The sequence below is a fragment of the Oncorhynchus tshawytscha genome, linkage group LG16 (assembly GCF_018296145.1).
Source record: "Oncorhynchus tshawytscha isolate Ot180627B linkage group LG16, Otsh_v2.0, whole genome shotgun sequence".
NCBI classification, from domain to species: Eukaryota; Metazoa; Chordata; class Actinopteri; order Salmoniformes; family Salmonidae; genus Oncorhynchus; species Oncorhynchus tshawytscha.
In genome coordinates this window covers 34,478,303-34,493,444 of record NC_056444.1, presented here as the reverse complement: position 1 = coordinate 34,493,444, position 15,142 = coordinate 34,478,303, and positions in this window count along the sequence as shown.

Here is a 15,142-nt window from a genome sequence, read left to right as displayed (position 1 = left end):
ATATATCTATATATATATAATATAACAGTTGCAAGGCATATGAACTAACAGGTTATAGAGCAAACAATGCAATTATCATAACACATAATATGGCAATATTTTCCTGGGTTGGCTTCCCCAGTGATTTTACCCACACACTGCTGCCCACAGTAACATTTAAAACAGAATGTTATATGCTTGCTGCTTATAATTGGGGGAAGACAAACTTCAAGTGTATTTTCCCCCAAAATATCCAACCCAAAAAAGCTGTGGTTTTGACATACACTGTTGGTACATGCTAATTTTTCTTCCCTTTTTCCCCAGTGTATCTGAAATACTAAGTTATGTATGTGACATCCAATTATGTCGTAGATAAAGTAAGTACTGTATGCATGCTTTAGCCATTTCTATTTTCCACCATTAACACAACTGTTTTTTTCCACAGTTATTCCCAGTTTTTCAGATTGTTGCGAAAACTTTCATAATTTGTCTTAATTTACGGCATTGACATCCATACAAAAGATGATTAAGCTGTCCTTTTGAATGTAATTACTAGAGAGAACAGCGCACACATTAATTGCGCACGGCCTTTCAGTTATTGTAGAACAGATTTGATGTATTGCACAGTTAAAAAAAACTGGGTTATTGTCACCCCTCATTGGTCACTGCTCTATTTAAGAGTGTCTAACTCTTGCTTACTATACACAGAGGGAGGGCTACTGAAGACCTGTTAGTTAGTGTTGCTCAGGGATTAAAGCTTTAAAAAATAGATCCAGCACAAATCAAAGTTACACTATTACTGTAGCTGTCCAGAAGCCTTCAGTATGTCCAAAGTAATTGTTGATGGCTAATAACACACATGCACAACATGCACACCACCCCCTGCACACATCATCCATGTCTTGTGTTGGTATGGTAACAAGCTAATCATAATCCAAGGTAGTCTGCAGCCTGGGGTTAGTATGATGTTTGCATTTCCAAACACCTCTAGAAGGGGAGTTTAAGGTGAACCCATTATTGAGATAGCCAAAGGGCTAAGCTGCCTGGACTACTTATTTCCTGTGTGGGTTGAGAGAAAAAAAATGGGCCTTAAAACATATTTTGCTCATTAGCAAGAACAGGGAGTAGGTACCTGAGGGGTATTTCGTGATGCTGCTTTAAGGTGGTGCTATTATAAAGCACATTTTCAAAACAACTGACCTTTTCAGGACTTAGCCTACCATACACTCTTATAAATAAGGGTACGGGATTGTTCCCTGGGTTACAAAAATATGTAAATACACAATGTACCTTCAGAGGTACACACAATGATCTCACGTGGTACTGTTCAATACCTTTCATGTGAGGATAGAGTATATATTTTTTAAATTAAGTAAATTCATCACACTCAAAAAAGGGGTAATGTGAAGATACATTTCTGTTTCCCAGGATACAATCTTATTAAGTATACCCTCAATACCTACTAAGTTATAATGAGGAATTATTGACACATAAAAGGAAGTAAAGTTTGTCTCTGGGGTGGTACCCTAAAAATGCAAATTTGTACAATACTTATTATCATCCTCATATTTTCTAGCATGATTTACTGAATGTAGATTTTTTTAAATGTTTTGAATATCCATGTACATTGATTCATCTTATGCTATACAAAAGATAAATACTGTAACATACATTTGCTAAACTAATCCAAGCAGATATTTTGCACCCGCTACCGAAATGGTTGTTCCAGTTTAAATGGTTTAGGTAGTCTCCTCACAATGTTACTAATCCTGATGTGACCGTCATTATGATTGCATGATGCTAGGCACCTGGGGGCTAGTTACTCCTTAATGGAAATGAATGTGTTTCTACCTGTCATTTAGACAATGACTAGCCCAGTTAGCACAAGTTTATGCTAACTTGCTAGCCAGCTAGCTGCTAGGAATGCTAGCTAGCAACCTTACTACCAGATCCTGAGGTAGTAAATATATATATATTTTTAAGTAACTTAATTGCAGTTGTAAATAATTCCACTAGTGATTATTTCCAACAGTTCATGTTACTTTATATTCTTTTAGCTATTTTACACAACATTTTACGTCATATACCTAGATAGCTAGGTACATTTTTAAGAGAGAGCTTCAATTGGCATCTCTCCCCTGCAATGATGCAGGAGGTGGGCTCATGAGTTGTGCTCCTATTTTAGCAGTTATCCCGGGATATAAAAAAACCTGCCCCTTTCTGAAAGCATTTCATGAAATAACTAAAAGAAGTGTAAACAGTAGCCATTTATTTCCATTTATGATTTATTCACCTAAGCATGACCTTCATTCACATACCATTTTTTCTTCAAACTTTGTTTTTTTTGTGTCAGCAATTAGACATTGTTCTTAGGGGGGGCTTGATACCCCCTAGTACCCTATGTAGTATACGTGACAGTGGTTACCGATAGTGGTTCATATTTAACATGATACAAATTGTAAAAAATATAGTGAAAAGTCGGTGCATAAAACTCAAACACTCTAGAAATCATTAATCAACTTGGTAGATTTGGAGCTACTGTCAGTGTGCACAGGTTTCCATAGGATACAGCCTCTGCTTTGGTCTCTAAATTTCAGCCCAACAGATTATTAAGCCATAGGACTGCAACTACAATACTGAAAACAAGACACAGCTATATATACACTTCACTGTGGAAAAGAGACTGAAATACCTGTCATGTTGTCATGCTTTTCAGTTTGCTGAAATATGACTAGTTTCACATTTGTCTCCAGCAATCATAAGGTAGAATAGATCAAAAACAATTGTAATTTATATTTACAATTCCTTTAACCAAACAGATTACTCATTTACCTAGCTCTTATCAATAGCTTTTCAATTAGTAAATTACAGTGGATGGAGAATGGGGTTATTTATAACAAATTAAGTATATTTTTTCCCACATGGAACCTGCAGGTTCGATAGACCTTATTCAAGGATTCTCCACGCGTAAAAGTGGTGGTGGCAAATTTCAAAATACAGCATATTTGTAATGACACCTCCACAACACCATTTCTTTGATCTCCAGTTTCTGTGGCTTGAGGCAGCTTGACGTACAAGTACACCCCCTGGACAGGAAGGACACTAGTATATCGCAGGTTCTTATCCCAAAACTATCTCCTAAATGATGAGTGCCAATCAGAGACTCATCTGGTCCCATTTCCACAGTCTTTGGCATGACTCAGCCAGGGTGGACACTAACCACAAGGCCACTGAGTTGGTAAATAATAGGTGCTAATTATTAAACCTAATTAGGTTTGAGTTGTGTTTATTAATACAGTATAGTATATTTTGCAGAATTCCATAAATCTGGAAAGACCTTGGTTTGTGTTGTGGTTATCAATGTATTGGAACTAAGAAATAATCCAGATAGTATTGTTTCGACCACATACAAGTGGCTTGCGAAAGTATTCAACCCCCTTGCATGTTTCCTATTTTTGGGGGGTTTGTATCATTTTATTTACACAACATGCCAACCACTTTGAAGATGCAAAACATTTTTTCTTGTTGACAGATACTCCAATCTCCGCTGTGGAGCTTTGCAGTTCCTTCAGGGTTATCTTTGGTCTCTTTGTTACCTCTCTGATTAATGCCCTCCTTACCTGGTCTGTGAGATTTGGTGGGCAGCCCTCTTGGCAGGTTTGTTGTGGTGCCATATTCTTTCCATTTTTTAATAATGGATGTAATGGTGTGCCGTGCGATTTTCAAAGTTTCTGATATTTATTTATAACCCACCCCTGATCTGTACTCTCCACAACTTTGTCTCTGACCTGTTCGGAGAACTCCTTGGTCTTCGTGGTGCCCTTTTCCTGGTGGTACCGCTTGCTTAGTTGTGTTGCAGACTCTCAGATGCCTTTCAGATGTGACAGATCATGTGACACTTAGAATGCACAGAGGTTGACTTTATTTTTTATCTTATTTAGGGGCTTCATAGAAAAGGGGGTGAATACATATGGACGCACCACTTTTCCGTTAATTTTTTTTTTTTAAACATTTTTTTAAACAAGTTATTTTTTACATTTCACTTCACCAATTTGGACTAATTTGTGTATGTACATTACATGAAATCCAAATCCAAAATACATTTAAATTACATGTTGTAATGCAACGAAATAGGAAAAACACCAAGAGGGATGAATACTTTTGCAAGGCATTAGTATCCATGAAATATCCATGAATCTTAAGTAATGTGCAGATTTGAGTTGTATGTATCAAAACATGTGAAATGAAAAAAATGTTTATTGGCAGAATTCCGAGGTCTGTTTCTACCACATCTTCACGAGTCTCCAATGTCTGGTAAAGTTTTCTCCAACAAAAAGGAAACCCAGTAAATAATGGAATAAATCAAGTTACAGGCTCAGGCTCCACAGTCAGTTCAGTGAACACTGTCTCTGTCTTACTCTGCTCTGCCATGGCTATGGACTGATATTTTTTCTACATCCATCAGTCCACATACAATATCACCCCTCAGTGCAGCAGAAGACAGTTGCACTGAGAAACGACTAGGCTATATTTATTCATCAGGACTATCTGGTTGTTGTCTTTTGTTTGTGTGTGTGTTTGCGCGTGTGTGCGTGTGTGCGTGCGTGCGTGTGTGCGTGTGTGTGTGTGTGTATGCGTGAAATGCACAAATGCTTTGTCCCCCAGCTGCATTTCAGCAACTCAGTGCTTTGCTCGATTAAAAAAAATCACTGACTGGCATTACCTTCCTTGGGGTAATACAGTTGTCCTGTGTACAGCTTTGTGCTGCATTTGGTATGAGAAGTGGATTTTTTATTTTCATCATACAAATCACACAGCCAATGCGCCTTCTCCAAACTCATTTAGCTCTTGAAATTAAAGGATGATGCCTAGTCTGATTTACGTTAATTCAATTAGGAAGTGTTTCAGTTCAGTTTTAGTTCAGTTTCAGCTCCAAGTATTTCAGTTTCAGCTTGATTACAGATGTTATTAAATATCAGCAGTGGGACCCTATTCTGTATACACTGAAAAAAGAAAGGATCTAAAATGGTTCCTCCTCAGCTCTTAAAACCTCTTGAAGCTAGGGGGCACTATTTTTATTTTTGGAAAAATAATGTTCCCAAAGTAAACTGCCTATTTCTCAGGACCAGTTGCTAGAATATATATGCATATATAGTGGGGGGGAAAAGTATTTAGTCAGTTCTATTTTGGTTTCATCTGACCATATGACATTCTCCCAATCTTCTTCTGGATCATCCAAATGCTCTCTAGGAAACTTCAGACGGGCCTGGACATGTACTGGCTTAAGCTGGGGGACATGTCTGGCACTGCAGGATTTGAGTCCCTGGTGGCGTAGTGTGTTACTGATGGTAGGCTTTATTACTTTGGTCCCAGCTCTCGGCAGGTCATTCACTAGATCCCCCCGTGTGGTTCTGGGATTTTTGCTCACAGTTCTTGTGATCATTTTGACACCACGGCGTGAGATCTTGCGTGGAGCCCCAGATCGAGGGAGATTATCAGTGGTCTTGTATGTCTTCCATTTCCTAATAATTGCTCTTGACCAGGTTTGCACACACTGCAGCAGGGATTTTGGCCCACTCCTCCATACAGACCTTCTCCAGATCCTTCAGGTTCCGGGGCTGTCGCTGGGCAATACGGACTTTCAGCTCCCTCCAAAGATTTTCTATTGGGTTCAGGTCTGGAGACTGGCTAGGCCACTCCAGGACCTTGAGATGCTTCTTACGAAGCCACTCCTTAGTTGCCCTGGCTGTGTGTTTCGGGTCGTTGTCATGCTGGATGATCCAGCCACGACCCATCTTCAATGCTCTTACTGAGGGAAAGAGGTTGTTGGCCAAGATCTCGCGATACATGGCCCCATCCATCCTCCCCTCAATACGGTGCAATCGTCCTGTCCCCTTTGCAGAAAAGCATCCCCAAAGAATGATGTTTCCACCTCCATGCTTCATGGTTGGGATGGTGTTCTTGGGGTTGTACTCATCCTTCTTCTTCCTCCAAACACGGCGAGTGGAGTTTAGACCAAAAAGCTCTATTTTTGTCTCATCAGACCACATGACCTTCTCCCATTCCTCCTCTGGATCATCCAGATGGTCATTGGCAAACTTCAGACGGGCCTGGACATGCGCTTGCTTGAGCAGGGGCAACTTGCGTGCGCTGCAGGATGTTAATCCATGACGGCATAGTGTGTTACTAATGGTTTTCTTTGAGACTGTGGTCCCAGCTCTCTTCAGGTCATTGACCAGGTCCTGCCGTGTAGTTCTGGGCTGATCCCTCACCTACCTCATGATCATTGATGCCCTACGAGGTGAGATCTTGCAAGGAGCCCCAGACTGAGGGTGATTGACTGTCATCTTGAACGTTTCCATTTTCTAATAATTGCGCCAACAGTTGTTGCCTTCTCACCAAGCTGCTTGCCTATTGTCCTGTAGCCCTGGTTGGTAGGTGATCAAATACTTATGTCATGCAATAAAATGCCAATTAATTACTTAAAAATCATACAATGTGATTTTCTGAATTTTTGTTTTAGATTCTGTCTCTCACATTTGAAGTGTACCTATGATAAAAAATTACAGACCTCTACATGCTTTGTAAGTAGGGAAAACCTGCAAAACCGGCAGTGTATAAAATACTTGTTCTCCCCACTGTATATTGCCTTTGGAAAGTATTCTGACCCATTGACTTTTCCCAAATTTTGTTACGCTACAGCCTTATTCTAAAATGGATTACCAATTTCTTAAATCCTCAGCAATCTAATTACAATACCCCATAAAGATAAAGTGAAAACATTATTTTAAACATTTTTGCAAATATATTCAAAATAAAAAACAGAAAAACCTTATTTACATAAGTATTCATACCCTTTGCTATGACTCAAAATTGAGCTCAGGTGCATCCTGTTTCTATTGCTCATCCTTGAGATGTTTCTACAACTTGATTGGACTCCACCTGTGGTAAATTGGACATGATTTAGAAAAGGCACACACATGTCTATATAAGGTCCCACAGTTGTCAGTGCATGTCAGAGCAAAAACCAAGCCATGAGGTCAAAGGAATTTTCCGTACAGCGCCGAGACAGGATTGTGTCGAGGTACAGATCTGGGGAAGGGTACCAAAACATTTCTGCAGCATTGAAGATCCCGAAGAGCACAGTGACCTCCATCATTCACAAATGGAAGAAGTTTGGAACCACCAAGACACTTCCTAGAGCTGGCTGCTGAAAATAGCTGTGCAGCGATGCTCACCATCCAACCTGACAGAGCACAAAACCATTTCATGTCAACACAAGGCATGTACAAAATATATTAGAATAATTCCACTGTCTACTGGTATCATTTTTAAATTGAGAACATATAGCTTACTGTAGCAATATGTAAACAATGTCTGAGTTAAGGCTATTCTCTGCTTCAGATACACAATGTCAAGAGTTGCAAAGCTTGTAGCGTCATACCCAAGAAGATTCAAGGCTGTAATCTCTGCCAAAAGTGCTTCAACAAAGTACTGAGTAAAGGGTCTGAATACTTATGTAAGTGTTTTTTAACATTTGCAAAAAATGGCATTATGGGGTATTTTGTGTAGATCGGCGAGGGGGGTGGAATATTTAATCAATTTTAGAATAAGGCTGTAAAGTAACAAAGTGGAAAAGTCAAGAGGTCTGAATACTTCCCGAATGCACTGTAGCTCTGTGCATGGAGGTTTAGAAACCTGCACTTTCACTTTGAGTCTGCCCTGGAGAGATATACAGTATTAAAATCTATCACTGACATTGAATGGGAGTAACTTGTGTCATGTGTGAAAACATTCTCACACACACACACCATGTTCATTGTCATGCATGTCAAACAAGTGATCCAGAGTATAAATTAACATACAGAGGAGATACAGGGGTAGGTTGTCAGGGTGTTCTATTACTGCCATTTACTTGATATTTTCAACTTGTGGTTGCAATGGCAATCATAGTATCTACACTGCACTGTCAGCAGCAACATGTTTAAGTCAACACCTTATAAACTCAGCAAAAAAAAGAAGCATCCTCTCACTGTCAACTGCAATTATTTTCAGCAAACGTAACATGTGTAAATATTTGTATGAACATAATAAGATTCAACAACTGAGACATAAACTGAACAAGTTCCACAGACATGTGACTAACAGAAATTGAATAATGTGTCCCTGAACAAAGGGGGGGTCAAAATCAAAAGTAACAGTCAGTATCTGGTGTGACCACCAGCTGCATCAAGTACTGCAGTGTATCTCCTCCTCATGGACTGCATCAGATTTGCCAGTTCTTTCTGTGAGATGTTACCCCACTATTCTACCAAGACACCTGCAAGTTCCCGGACATTTCTGGGGGGCAATGGCCCTAGCCCTCACCCTCCAATCCAACAGCTCACAGACGTGCTCAATGGGATTGAGATCTGGGCTTATCGCTGGGCAAGGCAGAGCACTGAAATTCCTGTCTTGCAGGAAATCATGCACAGAAAGAGCAGTATGACTGGCGGATTTGTCATGCTGGAGGGTCATGTCAGGATGAGCCTGTAGGAAGGGTACCACAAGACTGAGGAGGATGTCTTCCCTGATGCTGTGACACACCACCCCAGACCATGACGGAACCTCCACCTCGAAATCGATCCAGCTCCAGAGTACAGGCCTCGGTGTAACGCTCATTCCTTCAAAGATAAACGCGAATCCGACCATCACCCATGGCGAGACAAAACCACGACTCGTCAGTGAAGATCACTTTTTGACAGTTCTGTCTGGTCCAGCGAAGGTGGGTTTGTCCCCATAGGCGGCGTTGTTGCCGGTGATGTCTGGTGAGGACAACAGGCATACAAGCCCTCAGTCCAGCCTCTCTCAGCCTATTGCGGACAGTCTGAGCACTCATGGAGGGATTGTGCATTCCTGGTGTAACTCGGACAGTTGTTGTTGCCACCCTGTACCTATCCCGCAGGTGAGATGTTCGGATGTACCGATCCTGTGCAGGTGTTGTTACACGTGATATTCCACTGCGAGGACGATCAGCTGTCCGTCCTGTCTCCCTGTAGCGCTGTCTTAGGTGTCTCACAGTACGGACATTGCAATGTATTGCCCTGGCCACATTTGCAGTCCTCATGCCTCCTTGCAGCATGCCTAAGGCACGTTCACGCAGATGAGCAGGGACCCTGGGCACCTTTCTTTTGGTGTTTTTCAGAGTCAGTAGAAAGGCATTTTTAGTGTCCTACGTTTTCATAACTGTGACCTTAATTGCCTACCGTCTGTAATCTGTTAGTTTCTTAATGACCGTTCCACAGGTGCATGTTCATTAATTGTTTATGGTTCATTGAACAAGCGTGGGAAACAGTGTTGAAACACTTTACATTGAAGATCTGTGAAGTTATTTGGATTTTTACAAATTATCTTTGAAAGACAGGGTCCTGAAAAAGGGACATTTATTTTTTTGAGTTTATGTAAGATAATTCAATATTCAACGGCATTCTCCGAATGTGTCCCAAATGGTACACTATTCCCTATTTAGTGTACTACTTTTGACCCAACCCCATAAGGATCTAGTCAAAATACATGCATTTTATAGGCAAAAGGAGTGTCATTTGAGATGCTGCTTCTGAGAATCAGATGCATGTCTGAGTCAAGTTGCTGTGCTGCTGGCTTCATGGTTTTGATAGATAGAGAGGTATTTGAGTTACCTCCCCTTCATTTCCATATATCATAAGCACAAATCAAAGCCCCAGTATCTAGTCCAATGTTTCACATGCAGCTAAATAGCTTCTTCTGAATCTTGGCCTTTGAAGCACAATTTAGCTACAATAAGAGAATATACACTGTAGCCAGTGGATTACTTTCTAGGATGTAAATTGCAAATACAGATTTCAAATGAAGTTTCATTCCAAATAGCTATACATCAATTTTCAAAGTTGTTGATACATTTGTTTGTGGTTTACATACAAGATAAGAATATTCAATTCCATGCAAAAAAATGGATGTATGAAGTTTTGCAACAAAACCCATTTAATACACATCAAAATTACTGTACAGTACCAGTCAAAAGTTGACACCTACTTATTCAATGGTTTTCTTTATTTTTACTATTTTCTACATTGTATAATAATAGTGAAGACATCACCTATTAAATAACACATATGGAATCATGTAGTAACCAAAAGTGTGAAATAAATCAAAATATATTTTATATTCAAAGTAGCCACCCTTTGCCTTGACAGCTTTGAACATTCTTGGCATTCGCTCAACTAACTTCATGAGGTATTCACCTGGAATAAATTTCAATGAACAGGTGTGCCTTGTTTAAAGTAAATTTATTTCCTCCTTAATGCATTTTACCCAATCATTTGTGTTGTGACAAAGTAGGGGTGGTATACAGAAGATAGCCCTATTTGGTTAAAGATCATGTCCATATTATGGCAAAAACAGCTCAAATAAGAAAAGCGAAACAACAGTCCATAATAACTTTTAAGACATGAAGGTCAGTCAATACGGAACATTTCAAGAACTTTGTAAGTTTCTTCAAGTACCAGTCGCAAAAACCATCAAGCGGTATGATGAAACTGGCTCTCATGAGGTCCGTCACAGAAAAGGAAGACCCAGAGTTACCACTGCTGCAGAGGAAACTCATTAGAGTGTATTGCATCTCAGATTGTAGTCCAAATAAATGCTTCACAGAGTTCAAGTAACAGACACATCTCAACATCAACTGTTCAGAGGAGACTGCTTGATTCAGGCCTTCATGGTTGAATTGCTGCAAAGAAACCACTACTAAAGGACACCAATAATAAGAAGAGACTTGTTTGCGCCAAGAAACACGAGCAAGGGACATTAGAGTGGTGGAAATCTGTCCTTTGATCTGATGAGTCAAAATGTAAGGTTTTTGGTTCCAACTGTCGTTTCTTCATGAGATGTGGAGTAGCTGAACGGATGATTTCTGCATGTGTGGTTCCCACCGTGAAGCATGGAGGAGGTGTGATGGTGTTGGGGTGCTGTGATGGTGACACTGTCAGTGATTCATTTATAACTCAAGGCACACTTAACCATCATGGAGCGATACACCATCCCATCTGGTTTGCATTTAGTGGGATTATCATTTATTTATCAACAGGACAATGACCAAAACACATATCCAGGCTGTGTAAGTGCTATTTGACCAGGAAGGAGAGTGATGGAGTGCTGCATCAGATGACCTGGCCTCCACAATCACCCGACATCAACCCAATTGAGATGGTTTGGGATGAGTTGGACCGCAAAGAGAGGGAAAAGCAGCCAACAAGTGTTCAGCATATGTGGGAACTCATTCAAGACTGTTGGAAAAGCATTCCTAATGAAGATGGTTGAGAGAATGCCAAGAGTGTGCAAAGCTGTCAAGGCAAAGGGTAGCTACTTTGAAGAGTCTAAAATATATTTTGATTTGTTTAACACTTTTTGGTTACAACATGTTATTTCTACGTGTTATTTCACAGTTTGGATGTCTTCACTATTATTCTACAATGTAGAAAATAGTAAAATAAAGAAAAACCCTTGATTGAGTAGGTGTGTACAAACTTTTGACTGGTACTGTATATGAATTAAACAAAAAACAACAGTCTGTAATATTTTAAACACACAGACCCATAAGCATTCATTTCAGATGGAAAAATGTAAATGTGAAAATTTGCTGGATATAGTGTTTTTGAAATAAACTCTTCAAATGGATATGTTCAGGGGTGTTCATCCTCTTCTTTCCCAGCCACCCCCTCCAAAACGCAAACATGCGACCCACATCATACATTAGCAAAACTTGTTTTTTATATACAGTATGTCTTGACATCATCAGGATCCTATTTTTCAACAGTAATCTATCTGGATTCTATTAATTGTATTTATATGCATTTAATCGTTTCCAGATAACCGGGCCCAGGTGAATGATAATGGCAAGGATAAATGAATAGATTGGGAAGATATTATTTTGACCTCCCCACATTATAATTGGAAGAGAAATTGTCAACTTTAACATAGGCTACTAGCTAGAAAGGTAACTCCAAACACATTTTCGCTAAGAGCAGCTGTTTAGCTGGTTAGACAAAAATGTACTTTGTGTTGGCAACAATACACTAAGTCCAAGTCAAGAAGGATTATGAGCAGCCAGCGCCAATTGCAGCACTGGTAGCCTTTTCGAGGGTATTTCCAGCAGCCAGCGCCACTTGCAGCACTGGTAGCCTATTCGAGGGTATTTCCAGCAGCCAGCGCCAATTGCAGAACTGGTAGCCTATTCGAGGGTATTTTCAAAGGCTATGTCAGATACTCCAATGAGTGTAATTGGCTGAAATTATTGTAATTTTTTACAATATTAGAAGTTCATAAATAAAGTTGACATCATGAGAAATAAGATATTCGCCTTTGTTCTATTATAGGTATATAATTAAACATGTGGTTATTATGTTTTTGCTGGTGATATTCCTAAAGACGTTGAAATAAAAAAAATATATCTTTCACTTTTTATTTTATTTGTACTATTTTTTTGGGACCCCCTGCAGTACCTCCGTGGACCCCCAGGTGAATACCACTGACATGTTCATTACATTTTGGCATTGTGCTTTGTTGTTTAAGAAGCTTCAATGTTCTTGGGTTGTCACCAACTCCTTCAAATAATAACTGTTTTCCAGATCTCACTCTATTACCTATTCTTTAGTGTACTTCTTTTGACCATGACCCATAGGGAATAGGGTGCCATTTGGGACTCAGACTTATTTCAGTCAGATGTACAGTAGATACTAGTTATTTTAAGCTGTTTGTTTGTTTACTCACACAACTGTTTAAAGCCAACACCTATAATCAACAGGTGCCGAACTGTCTGATAAATAGATTGCTTGCTAGGTCTTGGCTTCACTCTAAATACAACCTGTCTAAGTCTCTCTCATTCACTCGTTCTCTCGTTCTCTCTCTCGTTCTCTACACCCTTCTGCTCTCTCCACTCTCCTCCCACCTATTCCTTCTCTCTCTCCTTCTATTTCTATTTCTCTCATTCAAGGCCACCCATCTATACACAGTAGTAAACATAATTATGGATATAACTTTTGGTAGTGTTAGCTTTTATGACACTGTGCCGGTAGGCAGAGGAAACTACCAGTCACAAATGGAACATTTTAACATTTCTAGTGTGTTACTTTTGGAATAAGTCTCTGGTCAAAAGTAGTGCACTACTGTATGTAGGGAGTAGGGATCCATTTGGGACAATGTCAAACACAAGCCACCTACCCCAGGGTGCCCAGTTTACTGGTGTCAGTTGGTTTTCAGGACCACCTGCAGTAATTAAAACAAATAAGCATTTGTCCTTTCCATTAAAGCTCTGCTTTAATTGGCAATACAAGCAAGTGATCACTTTCGATGAAGCGCTTGTTACCAACCCACATTCCGCTTAAGAGCTAGTAAGAGATCTTAGCTGACTGCTCTGTTTAAATAAGTATTCTACTAAGAGTAGATTAGAAAATTATTGTACAGTTGTTGTTTACTCATGAAATGTCGATTTGAAGATTGCATAGCTGGGTGATAATGAGGAGAAAATTAAATGTGAAAATTCTCTGCAACGTCCAAATAGCTCATAAACTACTATTATCGTCTTTTTTGTAATAGAAACCATGAGATGGTATATGGAAACAGATGGACTTCACTTAACTGTAGGATGTAATTTAATTTTGAACCAGCAGAAGGTACATCCTAGGCTACCCAAAATACAACCTTTATCTGTGGGCTAGCAATATGCTTTGGAAATATACTCTCTCTCTCTCTCTCTCTCTCTCTCTCTCTCTCTCTCTCTCTCTCTCAGCACATGAAACTGAATGCAAAGCTTTCCTCAATGAATCCAGAAACAGAGAATCATACAAAAAGTTACTTTGATGGAGGGTAATTTGTTTTGTTAAGACGCCATGCTGCTGCAGGGAAAAATAAATCATATGAAAAATGTATGTACTGTAGGTCTCTGTAAATTACCTGCCAAAATGTTTCGTAACTGGTAATATTCCAGCAACTGAAGAAGGAGGGAGTTTTATACGCTTACGTCTGAGCATAATTCCACAGTGATTTTTTTTCAAAGATTTAAACAGAGCTCATTAATTCACACACAAATAACACAAGCATGCAATTATGAATCAAAATCATTCTAGCCTATTTTCACTCTATTATGTCAGTCCCCTTTTGGAATTGGCCAAAAACAATAATGCACTCTTGACAGACATTCTGATTCAGATTTTTCTTCTGGCCTAGTGATTCATTATGATGCTGTAGGGATGGCATTTGTCATCCTGTCTCTGACTCTGAGGTCTTTAAGACTTGTGCAAGTGCCTTTTGCATCTCATATGAGGGAAGAAAGGAGAGGATGAAGTTTGTCCCAAATGGTACCCTATTCCCTACATACTGTAGTGCTTTGACTCGAGCTCTATCGGCCCTGTTTTAAAGCAGTGTACCATAAAGAGAATAGGGTGCCATTTGAGACGCATCTTGACTGTTAGATGAGTGCTCATATGGCATAGCTCACCACATAGTCAGGTTATTACTACACAAACCCCCAAAATATTGAGGGGTTCTTTTTCAGGGGTGAGAGTGACGTGTAAAAAAAGAAAAACCTTGTATATCAGGAAGGGTTCTTTACTACTGTGATCGTTGTGAAGAACCATTCTGTTATTTCGGTACACTACAGGCTACTGGTTGCAGTGGAAGTACGGTAACCACAAGTTACTGAATTGTGTGTATTTGTGCCAACCGTCAGTGGAAGTGTTATACCAGTTTAAGTGGTTGCTGGATATGTTATCAAAGGTTGAGCACCTTTTGACACTGTCAGTTATTTAGTCATTCTAAGAGCATGTGACAAAGAGCTGCATTGTCAAGAGGTAATATGCAATTCATCCTAACTTAATGGCAGTTAGTTGCCTGGAACCAGCTGTCAGTAACTACTACTAACTCACTTGCAAGTAGCTGCAACTAGCTGCCAGTAACTTACAATAATTTCACTGATGTTCCGATTACAAGATAACTTTACATTTGATGACAACTACTACTAAGCATTCTTCGTGATGACCACACTTGGGACTCAGCCTCACCTCGCCTCAACTTCTTAATTGACAGCATACAGAACTTCCTGACACACCATTAGTTTAGGGAGCGTAACAGTGATCAGTCACATTAAGTTACT